Source organism: Hypomesus nipponensis, chromosome 24 (assembly GCF_054491055.1).
Source record: "Hypomesus nipponensis isolate SF chromosome 24, ASM5449105v1, whole genome shotgun sequence".
NCBI lineage: Eukaryota > Metazoa > Chordata > Actinopteri > Osmeriformes > Osmeridae > Hypomesus > Hypomesus nipponensis.
Genome location: NC_140384.1, coordinates 527,501 through 542,500, shown reverse-complemented (window position 1 = coordinate 542,500; position 15,000 = coordinate 527,501). Strand labels below are relative to the sequence as shown.

At 47.2% G+C, this 15,000-nt stretch overlaps 44 non-coding genes and 7 pseudogenes across 44 annotated transcripts; all 51 read left to right on the top strand.

The window, feature by feature from the left end:
* Window positions 1–23, top strand: part of LOC146228894 (5S ribosomal RNA) — a 109-nt pseudogene extending 86 nt beyond the window's left edge.
* Window positions 24–209: 186 nt separating this feature from the next.
* On the top strand, window positions 210–328 carry LOC146228893 (5S ribosomal RNA). The gene has a single exon (XR_014746062.1). It is a non-coding gene; the product is annotated as a 5S ribosomal RNA (ribosomal RNA).
* Window positions 329–516: 188 nt separating this feature from the next.
* Window positions 517–635, top strand: LOC146228892 (5S ribosomal RNA). The gene has a single exon (XR_014745288.1). It is a non-coding gene; the product is annotated as a 5S ribosomal RNA (ribosomal RNA).
* Window positions 636–817: 182 nt separating this feature from the next.
* Window positions 818–936, top strand: LOC146228891 (5S ribosomal RNA). The gene has a single exon (XR_014742854.1). It is a non-coding gene; the product is annotated as a 5S ribosomal RNA (ribosomal RNA).
* A 178-nt stretch (window positions 937–1,114) lies between these two features.
* LOC146228890 (5S ribosomal RNA) lies at window positions 1,115–1,233 on the top strand. The gene has a single exon (XR_014742853.1). It is a non-coding gene; the product is annotated as a 5S ribosomal RNA (ribosomal RNA).
* Window positions 1,234–1,407: 174 nt separating this feature from the next.
* LOC146228889 (5S ribosomal RNA) lies at window positions 1,408–1,526 on the top strand. Its single transcript, XR_014742852.1, has one exon. It is a non-coding gene; the product is annotated as a 5S ribosomal RNA (ribosomal RNA).
* Window positions 1,527–1,704: 178 nt separating this feature from the next.
* Window positions 1,705–1,823, top strand: LOC146228888 (5S ribosomal RNA). Its single transcript, XR_014742851.1, has one exon. It is a non-coding gene; the product is annotated as a 5S ribosomal RNA (ribosomal RNA).
* A 186-nt stretch (window positions 1,824–2,009) lies between these two features.
* LOC146228887 (5S ribosomal RNA) lies at window positions 2,010–2,128 on the top strand. The gene has a single exon (XR_014744885.1). It is a non-coding gene; the product is annotated as a 5S ribosomal RNA (ribosomal RNA).
* Window positions 2,129–2,308: 180 nt separating this feature from the next.
* On the top strand, window positions 2,309–2,427 carry LOC146228886 (5S ribosomal RNA). The gene has a single exon (XR_014744884.1). It is a non-coding gene; the product is annotated as a 5S ribosomal RNA (ribosomal RNA).
* Window positions 2,428–2,611: 184 nt separating this feature from the next.
* LOC146228885 (5S ribosomal RNA) lies at window positions 2,612–2,730 on the top strand. Its single transcript, XR_014742850.1, has one exon. It is a non-coding gene; the product is annotated as a 5S ribosomal RNA (ribosomal RNA).
* A 174-nt stretch (window positions 2,731–2,904) lies between these two features.
* Window positions 2,905–3,023, top strand: LOC146228884 (5S ribosomal RNA). The gene has a single exon (XR_014744882.1). It is a non-coding gene; the product is annotated as a 5S ribosomal RNA (ribosomal RNA).
* Window positions 3,024–3,209: 186 nt separating this feature from the next.
* On the top strand, window positions 3,210–3,328 carry LOC146228883 (5S ribosomal RNA). Its single transcript, XR_014746078.1, has one exon. It is a non-coding gene; the product is annotated as a 5S ribosomal RNA (ribosomal RNA).
* A 174-nt stretch (window positions 3,329–3,502) lies between these two features.
* On the top strand, window positions 3,503–3,621 carry LOC146228882 (5S ribosomal RNA). Its single transcript, XR_014742849.1, has one exon. It is a non-coding gene; the product is annotated as a 5S ribosomal RNA (ribosomal RNA).
* Window positions 3,622–3,803: 182 nt separating this feature from the next.
* LOC146228881 (5S ribosomal RNA) lies at window positions 3,804–3,922 on the top strand. Its single transcript, XR_014742848.1, has one exon. It is a non-coding gene; the product is annotated as a 5S ribosomal RNA (ribosomal RNA).
* Window positions 3,923–4,098: 176 nt separating this feature from the next.
* LOC146228880 (5S ribosomal RNA) lies at window positions 4,099–4,217 on the top strand. Its single transcript, XR_014742847.1, has one exon. It is a non-coding gene; the product is annotated as a 5S ribosomal RNA (ribosomal RNA).
* A 176-nt stretch (window positions 4,218–4,393) lies between these two features.
* On the top strand, window positions 4,394–4,512 carry LOC146228879 (5S ribosomal RNA). The gene has a single exon (XR_014745792.1). It is a non-coding gene; the product is annotated as a 5S ribosomal RNA (ribosomal RNA).
* Window positions 4,513–4,690: 178 nt separating this feature from the next.
* On the top strand, window positions 4,691–4,809 carry LOC146228878 (5S ribosomal RNA). Its single transcript, XR_014744881.1, has one exon. It is a non-coding gene; the product is annotated as a 5S ribosomal RNA (ribosomal RNA).
* A 174-nt stretch (window positions 4,810–4,983) lies between these two features.
* LOC146228877 (5S ribosomal RNA) lies at window positions 4,984–5,102 on the top strand. The gene has a single exon (XR_014744880.1). It is a non-coding gene; the product is annotated as a 5S ribosomal RNA (ribosomal RNA).
* Window positions 5,103–5,294: 192 nt separating this feature from the next.
* LOC146228876 (5S ribosomal RNA) lies at window positions 5,295–5,413 on the top strand. The gene has a single exon (XR_014742846.1). It is a non-coding gene; the product is annotated as a 5S ribosomal RNA (ribosomal RNA).
* Window positions 5,414–5,591: 178 nt separating this feature from the next.
* On the top strand, window positions 5,592–5,710 carry LOC146228875 (5S ribosomal RNA). The gene has a single exon (XR_014742845.1). It is a non-coding gene; the product is annotated as a 5S ribosomal RNA (ribosomal RNA).
* A 186-nt stretch (window positions 5,711–5,896) lies between these two features.
* On the top strand, window positions 5,897–6,015 carry LOC146228874 (5S ribosomal RNA). The gene has a single exon (XR_014744879.1). It is a non-coding gene; the product is annotated as a 5S ribosomal RNA (ribosomal RNA).
* Window positions 6,016–6,195: 180 nt separating this feature from the next.
* Window positions 6,196–6,314, top strand: LOC146228873 (5S ribosomal RNA). The gene has a single exon (XR_014744877.1). It is a non-coding gene; the product is annotated as a 5S ribosomal RNA (ribosomal RNA).
* Window positions 6,315–6,498: 184 nt separating this feature from the next.
* Window positions 6,499–6,617, top strand: LOC146228872 (5S ribosomal RNA). Its single transcript, XR_014745918.1, has one exon. It is a non-coding gene; the product is annotated as a 5S ribosomal RNA (ribosomal RNA).
* A 172-nt stretch (window positions 6,618–6,789) lies between these two features.
* On the top strand, window positions 6,790–6,908 carry LOC146228871 (5S ribosomal RNA). The gene has a single exon (XR_014744876.1). It is a non-coding gene; the product is annotated as a 5S ribosomal RNA (ribosomal RNA).
* Window positions 6,909–7,076: 168 nt separating this feature from the next.
* LOC146228870 (5S ribosomal RNA) lies at window positions 7,077–7,195 on the top strand. Its single transcript, XR_014742843.1, has one exon. It is a non-coding gene; the product is annotated as a 5S ribosomal RNA (ribosomal RNA).
* Window positions 7,196–7,377: 182 nt separating this feature from the next.
* Window positions 7,378–7,496, top strand: LOC146228869 (5S ribosomal RNA). The gene has a single exon (XR_014744875.1). It is a non-coding gene; the product is annotated as a 5S ribosomal RNA (ribosomal RNA).
* Window positions 7,497–7,692: 196 nt separating this feature from the next.
* Window positions 7,693–7,811, top strand: LOC146228868 (5S ribosomal RNA; annotated as a pseudogene).
* Window positions 7,812–7,999: 188 nt separating this feature from the next.
* On the top strand, window positions 8,000–8,118 carry LOC146228867 (5S ribosomal RNA). Its single transcript, XR_014746373.1, has one exon. It is a non-coding gene; the product is annotated as a 5S ribosomal RNA (ribosomal RNA).
* Window positions 8,119–8,290: 172 nt separating this feature from the next.
* LOC146228866 (5S ribosomal RNA) lies at window positions 8,291–8,409 on the top strand. The gene has a single exon (XR_014742842.1). It is a non-coding gene; the product is annotated as a 5S ribosomal RNA (ribosomal RNA).
* A 168-nt stretch (window positions 8,410–8,577) lies between these two features.
* On the top strand, window positions 8,578–8,696 carry LOC146228865 (5S ribosomal RNA). Its single transcript, XR_014742841.1, has one exon. It is a non-coding gene; the product is annotated as a 5S ribosomal RNA (ribosomal RNA).
* A 180-nt stretch (window positions 8,697–8,876) lies between these two features.
* Window positions 8,877–8,995, top strand: LOC146228864 (5S ribosomal RNA; annotated as a pseudogene).
* A 200-nt stretch (window positions 8,996–9,195) lies between these two features.
* On the top strand, window positions 9,196–9,314 carry LOC146228863 (5S ribosomal RNA). The gene has a single exon (XR_014742840.1). It is a non-coding gene; the product is annotated as a 5S ribosomal RNA (ribosomal RNA).
* Window positions 9,315–9,486: 172 nt separating this feature from the next.
* On the top strand, window positions 9,487–9,605 carry LOC146228862 (5S ribosomal RNA). The gene has a single exon (XR_014742839.1). It is a non-coding gene; the product is annotated as a 5S ribosomal RNA (ribosomal RNA).
* Window positions 9,606–9,787: 182 nt separating this feature from the next.
* LOC146228861 (5S ribosomal RNA) lies at window positions 9,788–9,906 on the top strand. Its single transcript, XR_014744874.1, has one exon. It is a non-coding gene; the product is annotated as a 5S ribosomal RNA (ribosomal RNA).
* A 198-nt stretch (window positions 9,907–10,104) lies between these two features.
* Window positions 10,105–10,223, top strand: LOC146228860 (5S ribosomal RNA; annotated as a pseudogene).
* Window positions 10,224–10,409: 186 nt separating this feature from the next.
* LOC146228859 (5S ribosomal RNA) lies at window positions 10,410–10,528 on the top strand. The gene has a single exon (XR_014746372.1). It is a non-coding gene; the product is annotated as a 5S ribosomal RNA (ribosomal RNA).
* Window positions 10,529–10,700: 172 nt separating this feature from the next.
* Window positions 10,701–10,819, top strand: LOC146228858 (5S ribosomal RNA). The gene has a single exon (XR_014742838.1). It is a non-coding gene; the product is annotated as a 5S ribosomal RNA (ribosomal RNA).
* Window positions 10,820–11,003: 184 nt separating this feature from the next.
* Window positions 11,004–11,122, top strand: LOC146228857 (5S ribosomal RNA). Its single transcript, XR_014742837.1, has one exon. It is a non-coding gene; the product is annotated as a 5S ribosomal RNA (ribosomal RNA).
* Window positions 11,123–11,290: 168 nt separating this feature from the next.
* LOC146228856 (5S ribosomal RNA) lies at window positions 11,291–11,409 on the top strand. Its single transcript, XR_014742836.1, has one exon. It is a non-coding gene; the product is annotated as a 5S ribosomal RNA (ribosomal RNA).
* Window positions 11,410–11,581: 172 nt separating this feature from the next.
* Window positions 11,582–11,700, top strand: LOC146228855 (5S ribosomal RNA). The gene has a single exon (XR_014742835.1). It is a non-coding gene; the product is annotated as a 5S ribosomal RNA (ribosomal RNA).
* Window positions 11,701–11,886: 186 nt separating this feature from the next.
* LOC146228854 (5S ribosomal RNA) lies at window positions 11,887–12,005 on the top strand (annotated as a pseudogene).
* A 172-nt stretch (window positions 12,006–12,177) lies between these two features.
* LOC146228853 (5S ribosomal RNA) lies at window positions 12,178–12,296 on the top strand (annotated as a pseudogene).
* Window positions 12,297–12,464: 168 nt separating this feature from the next.
* Window positions 12,465–12,583, top strand: LOC146228852 (5S ribosomal RNA). Its single transcript, XR_014742834.1, has one exon. It is a non-coding gene; the product is annotated as a 5S ribosomal RNA (ribosomal RNA).
* Window positions 12,584–12,763: 180 nt separating this feature from the next.
* Window positions 12,764–12,882, top strand: LOC146228851 (5S ribosomal RNA). Its single transcript, XR_014744873.1, has one exon. It is a non-coding gene; the product is annotated as a 5S ribosomal RNA (ribosomal RNA).
* A 184-nt stretch (window positions 12,883–13,066) lies between these two features.
* LOC146228850 (5S ribosomal RNA) lies at window positions 13,067–13,185 on the top strand (annotated as a pseudogene).
* Window positions 13,186–13,381: 196 nt separating this feature from the next.
* On the top strand, window positions 13,382–13,500 carry LOC146228849 (5S ribosomal RNA). The gene has a single exon (XR_014746371.1). It is a non-coding gene; the product is annotated as a 5S ribosomal RNA (ribosomal RNA).
* A 172-nt stretch (window positions 13,501–13,672) lies between these two features.
* On the top strand, window positions 13,673–13,791 carry LOC146228848 (5S ribosomal RNA). Its single transcript, XR_014742832.1, has one exon. It is a non-coding gene; the product is annotated as a 5S ribosomal RNA (ribosomal RNA).
* Window positions 13,792–13,981: 190 nt separating this feature from the next.
* On the top strand, window positions 13,982–14,100 carry LOC146228847 (5S ribosomal RNA). Its single transcript, XR_014745917.1, has one exon. It is a non-coding gene; the product is annotated as a 5S ribosomal RNA (ribosomal RNA).
* A 188-nt stretch (window positions 14,101–14,288) lies between these two features.
* LOC146228846 (5S ribosomal RNA) lies at window positions 14,289–14,407 on the top strand. Its single transcript, XR_014742831.1, has one exon. It is a non-coding gene; the product is annotated as a 5S ribosomal RNA (ribosomal RNA).
* A 174-nt stretch (window positions 14,408–14,581) lies between these two features.
* On the top strand, window positions 14,582–14,700 carry LOC146228845 (5S ribosomal RNA). The gene has a single exon (XR_014742830.1). It is a non-coding gene; the product is annotated as a 5S ribosomal RNA (ribosomal RNA).
* Window positions 14,701–14,870: 170 nt separating this feature from the next.
* LOC146228844 (5S ribosomal RNA) lies at window positions 14,871–14,989 on the top strand. Its single transcript, XR_014742829.1, has one exon. It is a non-coding gene; the product is annotated as a 5S ribosomal RNA (ribosomal RNA).
* The last annotated feature ends 11 nt before the right edge of the window (window positions 14,990–15,000 follow it).

Genomic DNA, 15,000 nt, shown 5'->3' with positions numbered 1-15,000 from the left:
GGGAATACCAGGTGCTGTATGCTCTTTTGCTCATTCACTTAGAAACTGAAATCTTGCAATATGCACAAGTAGTCCTTCATGAAAGGGGCTGGAAGCTGTTTTCATTTTGACACGAGAGAGAGAGAGAGAGAGAGAGAGAGAGAGACTACCTTGCATTGTCAATTGCTAAATCTGTATATGGATAAGTAGCCTATGGTTGTCAACTTATTTCGTACGGCCATACCAGCCTGGCCACGCCCGATCTCGTCTGATCTCGGAAGCTAAGCAGGGTCGGGCCTGGTTAGTACTTGGATGGGAGACCGCCTGGGAATACTAGGTGCTGTATGCTCTTTTGCTCATTCACTTAGAAACTGACATCTTGCAATATGCACAAGTAGTCCTTCATGAAAGGGGCTGGAAGCTGTTTTCATTTTGACACGAGAGAGAGAGAGAGAGAGAGAGAGAGAGAGAGACTACCTTGCATTGTCAATTGCTAAATCTGTATATGGATAAGTAGCCTATGGTTGTCAACTTATTTTGTACGGCCATACCAGCCTGGCAACGCCCGATCTCGTCTGATCTCGGAAGCTAAGCAGGGTCGGGCCTGGTTAGTACTTGGATGGGAGACCGCCTGGGAATACCAGGTGCTGTATGCTCTTTTGCTCATTCACTTAGAAACTGACATCTTGCAATATGCACAAGTAGTCCTTCATGAAAGGGGCTGGAAGCTGTTTTCATTTTGACACGAGAGAGAGAGAGAGAGAGAGAGAGAGACTACCTTGCATTGTCAATTGCTAAATCTGTATATGGATAAGTAGCCTATGGTTGTCAACTTATTTCGTACGGCCATACCAGCCTGGCAACGCCCGATCTCGTCTGATCTCGGAAGCTAAGCAGGGTCGGGCCTGGTTAGTACTTGGATGGGAGACCGCCTGGGAATACCAGGTGCTGTATGCTCTTTTGCTCATTCACTTAGAAACTGACATCTTGCAATATGCACAAGTAGTCCTTCATGAAAGGGGCTGGAAGCTGTTTTCATTTTGACACGAGAGAGAGAGAGAGAGAGAGAGACTACCTTGCATTGTCAATTGCTAAATCTGTATATGGATAAGTAGCCTATGGTTGTCAACTTATTTCGTACGGCCATACCAGCCTGGCAACGCCCGATCTCGTCTGATCTCGGAAGCTAAGCAGGGTCGGGCCTGGTTAGTACTTGGATGGGAGACCGCCTGGGAATACCAGGTGCTGTATGCTCTTTTGCTCATTCACTTAGAAACTGAAATCTTGCAATATGCACAAGTAGTCCTTCATGAAAGGGGCTGGAAGCTGTTTTCATTTTGACACGAGAGAGAGAGAGAGAGAGACCACCTTGCATTGTCAATCGCTAAATCTGTATATGGATAAGTAGCCTATGGTTGTCAACTTATTTCGTACGGCCATACCAGCCTGGCAACGCCCGATCTCGTCTGATCTCGGAAGCTAAGCAGGGTCGGGCCTGGTTAGTACTTGGATGGGAGACCGCCTGGGAATACCAGGTGCTGTATGCTCTTTTGCTCATTCACTTAGAAACTGAAATCTTGCAATATGCACAAGTAGTCCTTCATGAAAGGGGCTGGAAGCTGTTTTCATTTTGACACGAGAGAGAGAGAGAGAGAGAGAGACTACCTTGCATTGTCAATTGCTAAATCTGTATATGGATAAGTAGCCTATGGTTGTCAACTTATTTCGTACGGCCATACCAGCCTGGCAACGCCCGATCTCGTCTGATCTCGGAAGCTAAGCAGGGTCGGGCCTGGTTAGTACTTGGATGGGAGACCGCCTGGGAATACCAGGTGCTGTATGCTCTTTTGCTCATTCACTTAGAAACTGACATCTTGCAATATGCACAAGTAGTCCTTCATGAAAGGGGCTGGAAGCTGTTTTCATTTTGACACGAGAGAGAGAGAGAGAGAGAGAGAGAGAGAGACCACCTTGCATTGTCAATTGCTAAATCTGTATATGGATAAGTAGCCTATGGTTGTCAACTTATTTCGTACGGCCATACCAGCCTGGCAACGCCCGATCACGTCTGATCTCGGAAGCTAAGCAGGGTCGGGCCTGGTTAGTACTTGGATGGGAGACCGCCTGGGAATACCAGGTGCTGTATGCTCTTTTGCTCATTCACTTAGAAACTGACATCTTGCAATATGCACAAGTAGTCCTTCATGAAAGGGGCTGGAAGCTGTTTTCATTTTGACACGAGAGAGAGAGAGAGAGAGAGAGAGACCACCTTGCATTGTCAATTGCTAAATCTGTATATGGATAAGTAGCCTATGGTTGTCAACTTATTTCGTACGGCCATACCAGCCTGGCAACGCCCGATCACGTCTGATCTCGGAAGCTAAGCAGGGTCGGGCCTGGTTAGTACTTGGATGGGAGACCGCCTGGGAATACCAGGTGCTGTATGCTCTTTTGCTCATTCACTTAGAAACTGACATCTTGCAATATGCACAAGTAGTCCTTCATGAAAGGGGCTGGAAGCTGTTTTCATTTTGACACGAGAGAGAGAGAGAGAGAGAGAGAGAGAGACTACCTTGCATTGTCAATTGCTAAATCTGTATATGGATAAGTAGCCTATGGTTGTCAACTTATTTCGTACGGCCATACCAGCCTGGCAACGCCCGATCTCGTCTGATCTCGGAAGCTAAGCAGGGTCGGGCCTGGTTAGTACTTGGATGGGAGACCGCCTGGGAATACCAGGTGCTGTATGCTCTTTTGCTCATTCACTTAGAAACTAACATCTTGCAATATGCACAAGTAGTCCTTCATGAAAGGGGCTGGAAGCTGTTTTCATTTTGACACGAGAGAGAGAGAGAGAGAGACCACCTTGCATTGTCAATTGCTAAATCTGTATATGGATAAGTAGCCTATGGTTGTCAACTTATTTCGTACGGCCATACCAGCCTGGCAACGCCCGATCACGTCTGATCTCGGAAGCTAAGCAGGGTCGGGCCTGGTTAGTACTTGGATGGGAGACCGCCTGGGAATACCAGGTGCTGTATGCTCTTTTGCTCATTCACTTAGAAACTGACATCTTGCAATATGCACAAGTAGTCCTTCATGAAAGGGGCTGGAAGCTGTTTTCATTTTGACACGAGAGAGAGAGAGAGAGAGAGAGAGAGAGAGACTACCTTGCATTGTCAATTGCTAAATCTGTATATGGATAAGTAGCCTATGGTTGTCAACTTATTTCGTACGGCCATACCAGCCTGGCAACGCCCGATCTCGTCTGATCTCGGAAGCTAAGCAGGGTCGGGCCTGGTTAGTACTTGGATGGGAGACCGCCTCGGAATACCAGGTGCTGTATGCTCTTTTGCTCATTCACTTAGAAACTGACATCTTGCAATATGCACAAGTAGTCCTTCATGAAAGGGGCTGGAAGCTGTTTTCATTTTGACACGAGAGAGAGAGAGAGAGAGACCACCTTGCATTGTCAATCGCTAAATCTGTATATGGATAAGTAGCCTATGGTTGTCAACTTATTTCGTACGGCCATACCAGCCTGGCAACGCCCGATCTCGTCTGATCTCGGAAGCTAAGCAGGGTCGGGCCTGGTTAGTACTTGGATGGGAGACCGCCTGGGAATACCAGGTGCTGTATGCTCTTTTGCTCATTCACTTAGAAACTGACATCTTGCAATATGCACAAGTAGTCCTTCATGAAAGGGGCTGGAAGCTGTTTTCATTTTGACACGAGAGAGAGAGAGAGAGAGAGAGAGAGACTACCTTGCATTGTCAATTGCTAAATCTGTATATGGATAAGTAGCCTATGGTTGTCAACTTATTTCGTACGGCCATACCAGCCTGGCAACGCCCGATCTCGTCTGATCTCGGAAGCTAAGCAGGGTCGGGCCTGGTTAGTACTTGGATGGGAGACCGCCTGGGAATACCAGGTGCTGTATGCTCTTTTGCTCATTCACTTAGAAACTTAAATCTTGCAATATGCACAAGTAGTCCTTCATGAAAGGGGCTGGAAGCTGTTTTCATTTTGACACGAGAGAGAGAGAGAGAGAGAGACCACCTTGCATTGTCAATCGCTAAATCTGTATATGGATAAGTAGCCTATGGTTGTCAACTTATTTCGTACGGCCATACCAGCCTGGCAACGCCCGATCTCGTCTGATCTCGGAAGCTAAGCAGGGTCGGGCCTGGTTAGTACTTGGATGGGAGACCGCCTGGGAATACCAGGTGCTGTATGCTCTTTTGCTCATTCACTTAGAAACTGACATCTTGCAATATGCACAAGTAGTCCTTCATGAAAGGGGCTGGAAGCTGTTTTCATTTTGACACGAGAGAGAGAGAGAGAGAGAGACTACCTTGCATTGTCAATTGCTAAATCTGTATATCGATAAGTAGCCTATGGTTGTCAACTTATTTCGTACGGCCATACCAGCCTGGCAACGCCCGATCTCGTCTGATCTCGGAAGCTAAGCAGGGTCGGGCCTGGTTGGTACTTGGATGGGAGACCGCCTGGGAATACCAGGTGCTGTATGCTCTTTTGCTCATTCACTTAGAAACTGACATCTTGCAATATGCACAAGTATTCCTTCATGAAAGGGGCTGGAAGCTGTTTTCATTTTGACACGAGAGAGAGAGAGAGAGAGAGAGACCACCTTGCATTGTCAATTGCTAAATCTGTATATGGATAAGTAGCCTATGGTTGTCAACTTATTTCGTACGGCCATACCAGCCTGGCAACGCCCGATCACGTCTGATCTCGGAAGCTAAGCAGGGTCGGGCCTGGTTAGTACTTGGATGGGAGACCGCCTGGGAATACCAGGTGCTGTATGCTCTTTTGCTCATTCACTTAGAAACTGACATCTTGCAATATGCACAAGTAGTCCTTCATGAAAGGGGCTGGAAGCTGTTTTCATTTTGACACGAGAGAGAGAGAGAGAGAGACCACCTTGCATTGTCAATTGCTAAATCTGTATATGGATAAGTAGCCTATGGTTGTCAACTTATTTCGTACGGCCATACCAGCCTGGCAACGCCCGATCACGTCTGATCTCGGAAGCTAAGCAGGGTCGGGCCTGGTTAGTACTTGGATGGGAGACCGCCTGGGAATACCAGGTGCTGTATGCTCTTTTGCTCATTCACTTAGAAACTGACATCTTGCAATATGCACAAGTAGTCCTTCATGAAAGGGGCTGGAAGCTGTTTTCATTTTGACACGAGAGAGAGAGAGAGAGAGAGAGAGAGAGAGAGAGAGACTACCTTGCATTGTCAATTGCTAAATCTGTATATGGATAAGTAGCCTGTGGTTGTCAACTTATTTCGTACGGCCATACCAGCCTGGCAACGCCCGATCTCGTCTGATCTCGGAAGCTAAGCAGGGTCGGGCCTGGTTAGTACTTGGATGGGAGACCGCCTGGGAATACCAGGTGCTGTATGCTCTTTTGCTCATTCACTTAGAAACTGAAATCTTGCAATATGCACAAGTAGTCCTTCATGAAAGGGGCTGGAAGCTGTTTTCATTTTGACACGAGAGAGAGAGAGAGAGAGAGAGACTACCTTGCATTGTCAATTGCTAAATCTGTATATGGATAAGTAGCCTATGGTTGTCAACTTATTTCGTACGGCCATACCAGCCTGGCAACGCCCGATCTCGTCTGATCTCGGAAGCTAAGCAGGGTCGGGCCTGGTTAGTACTTGGATGGGAGACCGCCTGGGAATACCAGGTGCTGTATGCTCTTTTGCTCATTCACTTAGAAACTGACATCTTGCAATATGCACAAGTAGTCCTTCATGAAAGGGGCTGGAAGCTGTTTTCATTTTGACACGAGAGAGAGAGAGAGAGAGAGAGAGAGAGAGACCACCTTGCATTGTCAATTGCTAAATCTGTATATGGATAAGTAGCCTATGGTTGTCAACTTATTTCGTACGGCCATACCAGCCTGGCAACGCCCGATCACGTCTGATCTCGGAAGCTAAGCAGGGTCGGGCCTGGTTAGTACTTGGATGGGAGACCGCCTGGGAATACCAGGTGCTGTATGCTCTTTTGCTCATTCACTTAGAAACTGACATCTTGCAATATGCACAAGTAGTCCTTCATGAAAGGGGCTGGAAGCTGTTTTCATTTTGACACGAGAGAGAGAGAGAGAGAGAGAGAGACCACCTTGCATTGTCAATTGCTAAATCTGTATATGGATAAGTAGCCTATGGTTGTCAACTTATTTCGTACGGCCATACCAGCCTGGCAACGCCCGATCACGTCTGATCTCGGAAGCTAAGCAGGGTCGGGCCTGGTTAGTACTTGGATGGGAGACCGCCTGGGAATACCAGGTGCTGTATGCTCTTTTGCTCATTCACTTAGAAACTGACATCTTGCAATATGCACAAGTAGTCCTTCATGAAAGGGGCTGGAAGCTGTTTTCATTTTGACACGAGAGAGAGAGAGAGAGAGAGAGAGAGAGACTACCTTGCATTGTCAATTGCTAAATCTGTATATGGATAAGTAGCCTATGGTTGTCAACTTATTTAGTACGGCCATACCAGCCTGGCAACGCCCGATCTCGTCTGATCTCGGAAGCTAAGCAGGGTCGGGCCTGGTTAGTACTTGGATGGGAGACCGCCTGGGAATACCAGGTGCTGTATGCTCTTTTGCTCATTCACTTAGAAACTGAAATCTTGCAATATGCACAAGTAGTCCTTCATGAAAGGGGCTGGAAGCTGTTTTCATTTTGACACGAGAGAGAGAGAGAGAGACCACCTTGCATTGTCAATTGCTAAATCTGTATATGGATAAGTAGCCTATGGTTGTCAACTTATTTCGTACGGCCATACCAGCCTGGCAACGCCCGATCACGTCTGATCTCGGAAGCTAAGCAGGGTCGGGCCTGGTTAGTACTTGGATGGGAGACCGCCTGGGAATACCAGGTGCTGTATGCTCTTTTGCTCATTCACTTAGAAACTGACATCTTGCAATATGCACAAGTAGTCCTTCATGAAAGGGGCTGGAAGCTGTTTTCATTTTGACACGAGAGAGAGAGAGACTACCTTGCATTGTCAATTGCTAAATCTGTATATGGATAAGTAGCCTATGGTTGTCAACTTATTTCGTACGGCCATACCAGCCTGGCAACGCCCGATCTCGTCTGATCTCGGAAGCTAAGCAGGGTCGGGCCTGGTTAGTACTTGGATGGGAGACCGCCTGGGAATACCAGGTGCTGTATGCTCTTTTGCTCATTCACTTAGAAACTGACATCTTGCAATATGCACAAGTAGTCCTTCATGAAAGGGGCTGGAAGCTGTTTTCATTTTGACACGAGAGAGAGAGAGAGAGAGAGAGAGAGACCACCTTGCATTGTCAATTGCTAAATCTGTATATGGATAAGTAGCCTATGGTTGTCAACTTATTTCGTACGGCCATACCAGCCTGGCAACGCCCGATCACGTCTGATCTCGGAAGCTAAGCAGGGTCGGGCCTGGTTAGTACTTGGATGGGAGACCGCCTGGGAATACCAGGTGCTGTATGCTCTTTTGCTCATTCACTTAGAAACTGACATCTTGCAATATGCACAAGTAGTCCTTCATGAAAGGGGCTGGAAGCTGTTTTCATTTTGACACGAGAGAGAGAGAGAGAGAGAGAGAGAGAGAGAGAGAGAGAGACCACCTTGCATTGTCAATTGCTAAATCTGTATATGGATAAGTAGCCTATGGTTGTCAACTTATTTCGTACGGCCATACCAGCCTGGCAACGCCCGATCACGTCTGATCTCGTAAGCTAAGCAGGGTCGGGCCTGGTTAGTACTTGGATGGGAGACCGCCTGGGAATACCAGGTGCTGTATGCTCTTTTGCTCATTCACTTAGAAACTGACATCTTGCAATATGCACAAGTAGTCCTTCATGAAAGGGGCTGGAAGCTGTTTTCATTTTGACACGAGAGAGAGAGAGAGAGAGAGAGAGAGAGAGAGACTACCTTGCATTGTCAATTGCTAAATCTTTATATGGATAAGTAGCCTATGGTTGTCAACTTATTTCGTACGGCCATACCAGCCTGGCAACGCCCGATCTCGTCTGATCTCGGAAGCTGAGCAGGGTCGGGCCTGGTTAGTACTTGGATGGGAGACCGCCTGGGAATACCAGGTGCTGTATGCTCTTTTGCTCATTCACTTAGAAACTGAAATCTTGCAATATGCACAAGTAGTCCTTCATGAAAGGGGCTGGAAGCTGTTTTCATTTTGACACGAGAGAGAGAGAGAGAGACCACCTTGCATTGTCAATTGCTAAATCTGTATATGGATAAGTAGCCTATGGTTGTCAACTTATTTCGTACGGCCATACCAGCCTGGCAACGCCCGATCTCGTCTGATCTCGGAAGCTAAGCAGGGTCGGGCCTGGTTAGTACTTGGATGGGAGACCGCCTGGGAATACCAGGTGCTGTATGCTCTTTTGCTCATTCACTTAGAAACTGACATCTTGCAATATGCACAAGTAGTCCTTCATGAAAGGGGCTGGAAGCTGTTTTCATTTTGACACGAGAGAGAGAGAGACCACCTTGCATTGTCAATTGCTAAATCTGTATATGGATAAGTAGCCTATGGTTGTCAACTTATTTCGTACGGCCATACCAGCCTGGCAACGCCCGATCTCGTCTGATCTCGGAAGCTAAGCAGGGTCGGGCCTGGTTAGTACTTGGATGGGAGACCGCCTGGGAATACCAGGTGCTGTATGCTCTTTTGCTCATTCACTTAGAAACTGACATCTTGCAATATGCACAAGTAGTCCTTCATGAAAGGGGCTGGAAGCTGTTTTCATTTTGACACGAGAGAGAGAGAGAGAGAGAGAGAGACCACCTTGCATTGTCAATTGCTAAATCTGTATATGGATAAGTAGCCTATGGTTGTCAACTTATTTCGTACGGCCATACCAGCCTGGCAACGCCAGATCACGTCTGATCTCGGAAGCTAAGCAGGGTCGGGCCTGGTTAGTACTTGGATGGGAGACCGCCTGGGAATACCAGGTGCTGTATGCTCTTTTGCTCATTCACTTAGAAACTGACATCTTGCAATATGCACAAGTAGTCCTTCATGAAAGGGGCTGGAAGCTGTTTTCATTTTGACACGAGAGAGAGAGAGAGAGAGAGAGAGAGAGAGAGAGAGAGAGAGAGACTACCTTGCATTGTCAATTGCTAAATCTGTATATGGATAAGTAGCCTATGGTTGTCAACTTATTTCGTACGGCCATACCAGCCTGGCAACGCCCGATCTCGTCTGATCTCGGAAGCTAAGCAGGGTCGGGCCTGGTTAGTACTTGGATGGGAGACCGCCTGGGAATACCAGGTGCTGTATGCTCTTTTGCTCATTCACTTAGAAACTGAAATCTTGCAATATGCACAAGTAGTCCTTCATGAAAGGGGCTGGAAGCTGTTTTCATTTTGACACGAGAGAGAGAGAGAGAGACTACCTTGCATTGTCAATTGCTAAATCTGTATATGGATAAGTAGCCTATGGTTGTCAACTTATTTCGTACGGCCATACCAGCCTGGCAACGCCCGATCTCGTCTGATCTCGGAAGCTAAGCAGGGTCGGGCCTGGTTAGTACTTGGATGGGAGACCGCCTGGGAATACCAGGTGCTGTATGCTCTTTTGCTCATTCACTTAGAAACTGACATCTTGCAATATGCACAAGTAGTCCTTCATGAAAGGGGCTGGAAGCTGTTTTCATTTTGACACGAGAGAGAGAGAGAGAGAGAGAGAGAGACCACCTTGCATTGTCAATTGCTAAATCTGTATATGGATAAGTAGCCTATGGTTGTCAACTTATTTCGTACGGCCATACCAGCCTGGCAACGCCCGATCACGTCTGATCTCGGAAGCTAAGCAGGGTCGGGCCTGGTTAGTACTTGGATGGGAGACCGCCTGGGAATACCAGGTGCTGTATGCTCTTTTGCTCATTCACTTAGAAACTGACATCTTGCAATATGCACAAGTAGTCCTTCATGAAAGGGGCTGGAAGCTGTTTTCATTTTGACACGAGAGAGAGAGAGAGAGAGAGAGAGAGAGAGAGAGAGAGAGAGACCACCTTGCATTGTCAATTGCTAAATCTGTATATGGATAAGTAGCCTATGGTTGTCAACTTATTTCGTACGGCCATACCAGCCTGGCAACGCCCGATCACGTCTGATCTCGTAAGCTAAGCAGGGTCGGGCCTGGTTAGTACTTGGATGGGAGACCGCCTGGGAATACCAGGTGCTGTATGCTCTTTTGCTCATTCACTTAGAAACTGACATCTTGCAATATGCACAAGTAGTCCTTCATGAAAGGGGCTGGAAGCTGTTTTCATTTTGACACGAGAGAGAGAGAGAGAGAGAGAGAGAGAGAGACTACCTTGCATTGTCAATTGCTAAATCTGTATATGGATAAGTAGCCTATGGTTGTCAACTTATTTCGTACGGCCATACCAGCCTGGCAACGCCCGATCTCGTCTGATCTCGGAAGCTGAGCAGGGTCGGGCCTGGTTAGTACTTGGATGGGAGACCGCCTGGGAATACCAGGTGCTGTATGCTCTTTTGCTCATTCACTTAGAAACTGAAATCTTGCAATATGCACAAGTAGTCCTTCATGAAAGGGGCTGGAAGCTGTTTTCATTTTGACACGAGAGAGAGAGAGAGAGACCACCTTGCATTGTCAATTGCTAAATCTGTATATGGATAAGTAGCCTATGGTTGTCAACTTATTTCGTACGGCCATACCAGCCTGGCAACGCCCGATCTCGTCTGATCTCGGAAGCTAAGCAGGGTCGGGCCTGGTTAGTACTTGGATGGGAGACCGCCTGGGAATACCAGGTGCTGTATGCTCTTTTGCTCATTCACTTAGAAACTGACATCTTGCAATATGCACAAGTAGTCCTTCATGAAAGGGGCTGGAAGCTGTTTTCATTTTGACACGAGAGAGAGAGAGAGAGAGAGAGAGAGAGACTACCTTGCATTGTCAATTGCTAAATCTGTATATGGATAAGTAGCCTATGGTTGTCAACTTATTTCGTACGGCCATACCAGCCTGGCAACGCCCGATCTCGTCTGATCTCGGAAGCTAAGCAGGGTCGGGCCTGGTTAGTACTTGGATGGGAGACCGCCTGGGAATACCAGGTGCTGTATGCTCTTTTGCTCATTCACTTAGAAACTGACATCTTGCAATATGCACAAGTAGTCCTTCATGAAAGGGGCTGGAAGCTGTTTTCATTTTGACACGAGAGAGAGAGAGACCACCTTGCATTGTCAATTGCTAAATCTGTATATGGATAAGTAGCCTATGGTTGTCAACTTATTTCGTACGGCCATACCAGCCTGGCAACGCCCGATCTCGTCTGATCTCGGAAGCTAAGCAGGGTCGGGCCTGGTTAGTACTTGGATGGGAGACCGCCTGGGAATACCAGGTGCTGTATGCTCTTTTGCTCATTCACTTAGAAACTGACATCTTGCAATATGCACAAGTAGTCCTTCATGAAAGGGGCTGGAAGCTGTTTTCATTTTGACACGAGAGAGAGAGAGAGAGACTACCTTGCATTGTCAATTGCTAAATCTGTATATGGATAAGTAGCCTATGGTTGTCAACTTATTTCGTACGGCCATACCAGCCTGGCAACGCCCGATCTCGTCTGATCTCGGAAGCTAAGCAGGGTCGGGCCTGGTTAGTACTTGGATGGGAGACCGCCTGGGAATACCAGGTGCTGTATGCTCTTTTGCTCATTCACTTAGAAACTGACATCTTGCAATATGCACAAGTAGTCCTTCATGAAAGGGGCTGGAAGCTGTTTTCATTTTGACACGAGAGAGAGAGAGAGAGAGAGAGAGAGAGAGACCACCTTGCATTGTCAATTGCTAAATCTGTATATGGATAAGTAGCCTATGGTTGTCAACTTATTTCGTACGGCCATACCAGCCTGGCAACGCCCGATCATGTCTGATCTCGGAAGCTAAGCAGGGTCGGGCCTGGTTAGTACTTGGATGGGAGACCGCCTGGGAATACCAGGTGCTGTATGCTCTTTTGCTCATTCACTTAGAAACTGACATCTTGCAATATGCACAAGTAGTCCTTCATGAAAGGGGCTGGAAGCTGTTTTCATTTTGACACGAGAGAGAGAGAGAGAGACCACCTTGCATTGTCAATTGCTAAATCTGTATATGGATAAGTAGCCTATGGTTGTCAACTTATTTCGTACGGCCATACCAGCCTGGCAACGCCCAATCTCGTCTGATCTCGGAAGCTAAGCAGGGTCGGGCCTGGTTAGTACTTGGATGGGAGACCGCCTGGGAATACCAGGTGCTGTATGCTCTTTTGCTCATTCACTTAGAAACTGACATCTTGCAATATGCACAAGTAGTCCTTCATGAAAGGGGCTGGAAGCTGTTTTCATTTTGACACGAGAGAGAGAGAGACTACCTTGCATTGTCAATTGCTAAATCTGTATATGGATAAGTAGCCTATGGTTGTCAACTTATTTCGTACGGCCATACCAGCCTGGCAACGCCCGATCTCGTCTGATCTCGGAAGCTAAGCAGGGTCGGGCCTGGTTAGTACTTGGATGGGAGACCGCCTGGGAATACCAGGTGCTGTATGCTCTTTTGCTCATTCACTTAGAAACTGACATCTTGCAATATGCACAAGTAGTCCTTCATGAAAGGGGCTGGAAGCTGTTTTCATTTTGACACGAGAGAGAGAGAGAGAGAGAGAGAGACCACCTTGCATTGTCAATTGCTAAATCTGTATATGGATAAGTAGCCTATGGTTGTCAACTTATTTCGTACGGCCATACCAGCCTGGCAACGCCCGATCACGTCTGATCTCGGAAGCTAAGCAGGGTCGGGCCTGGTTAGTACTTGGATGGGAGACCGCCTGGGAATACCAGGTGCTGTATGCTCTTTTGCTCATTCACTTAGAAACTGACATCTTGCAATATGCACAAGTAGTCCTTCATGAAAGGGGCTGGAAGCTGTTTTCATTTTGACACGAGAGAGAGAGAGAGAGAGAGAGAGAGAGACCACCTTGCATTGTCAATTGCTAAATCTGTATATGGATAAGTAGCCTATGGTTGTCAACTTATTTCGTACGGCCATACCAGCCTGGCAACGCCCGATCACGTCTGATCTCGTAAGCTAAGCAGGGTCGGGCCTGGTTAGTACTTGGATGGGAGACCGCCTGGGAATACCAGGTGCTGTATGCTCTTTTGCTCATTCACTTAGAAACTGACATCTTGCAATATGCACAAGTAGTCCTTCATGAAAGGGGCTGGAAGCTGTTTTCATTTTGACACGAGAGAGAGAGAGAGAGAGAGAGAGAGAGAGAGAGAGAGAGACTACCTTGCATTGTCAATTGCTAAATCTGTATATGGATAAGTAGCCTATGGTTGTCAACTTATTTCGTACGGCCATACCAGCCTGGCAACGCCCGATCTCGTCTGATCTCGGAAGCTGAGCAGGGTCGGGCCTGGTTAGTACTTGGATGGGAGACCGCCTGGGAATACCAGGTGCTGTATGCTCTTTTGCTCATTCACTTAGAAACTGAAATCTTGCAATATGCACAAGTAGTCCTTCATGAAAGGGGCTGGAAGCTGTTTTCATTTTGACACGAGAGAGAGAGAGAGAGACCACCTTGCATTGTCAATTGCTAAATCTGTATATGGATAAGTAGCCTATGGTTGTCAACTTATTTCGTACGGCCATACCAGCCTGGCAACGCCCGATCTCGTCTGATCTCGGAAGCTAAGCAGGGTCGGGCCTGGTTAGTACTTGGATGGGAGACCGCCTGGGAATACCAGGTGCTGTATGCTCTTTTGCTCATTCACTTAGAAACTGACATCTTGCAATATGCACAAGTAGTCCTTCATGAAAGGGGCTGGAAGCTGTTTTCATTTTGACACGAGAGAAAGAGAGAGAGAGAGAGAGAGAGAGAGAGACTACCTTGCATTGTCAATTGCTAAATCTGTATATGGATAAGTAGCCTATGGTTGTCAACTTATTTAGTACGGCCATACCAGCCTGGCAACGCCCGATCTCGTCTGATCTCGGAAGCTAAGCAGGGTCGGGCCTGGTTAGTACTTGGATGGGAGACCGCCTGGGAATACCAGGTGCTGTATGCTCTTTTGCTCATTCACTTAGAAACTGACATCTTGCAATATGCACAAGTAGTCCTTCATGAAAGGGGCTGGAAGCTGTTTTCATTTTGACACGAGAGAGAGAGAGAGAGAGAGAGAGAGAGAGAGACTACCTTGCATTGTCAATTGCTAAATCTGTATATGGATAAGTAGCCTATGGTTGTCAACTTATTTCGTACGGCCATACCAGCCTGGCAACGCCCGATCTCGTCTGATCTCGGAAGCTAAGCAGGGTCGGGCCTGGTTAGTACTTGGATGGGAGACCGCCTGGGAATACCAGGTGCTGTATGCTCTTTTGCTCATTCACTTAGAAACTGAAATCTTGCAATATGCACAAGTAGTCCTTCATGAAAGGGGCTGGAAGCTGTTTTCATTTTGACACGAGAGAGAGAGAGAGAGAGACCACCTTGCATTGTCAATTGCTAAATCTGTATATGGATAAGTAGCCTATGGTTGTCAACTTATTTCGTACGGCCATACCAGCCTGGCAACGCCCGATCTCGTCTGATCTCGGAAGCTAAGCAGGGTCGGGCCTGGTTAGTACTTGGATGGGAGACCGCCTGGGAATACCAGGTGCTGTATGCTCTTTTGCTCATTCACTTAGAAACTGACATCTTGCAATATGCACAAGTAGTCCTTCATGAAAGGGGCTGGAAGCTGTTTTCATTTTGACACGAGAGAGAGAGAGAGACTACCTTGCATTGTCAATTGCTAAATCTGTATATGGATAAGTAGCCTATGGTTGTCAACTTATTTCGTACGGCCATACCAGCCTGGCAACGCCCGATCTCGTCTGATCTCGGAAGCTAAGCAGGGTCGGGCCTGGTTAGTACTTGGATGGGAGACCGCCTGGGAATACCAGGTGCTGTATGCTCTTTTGCTCAT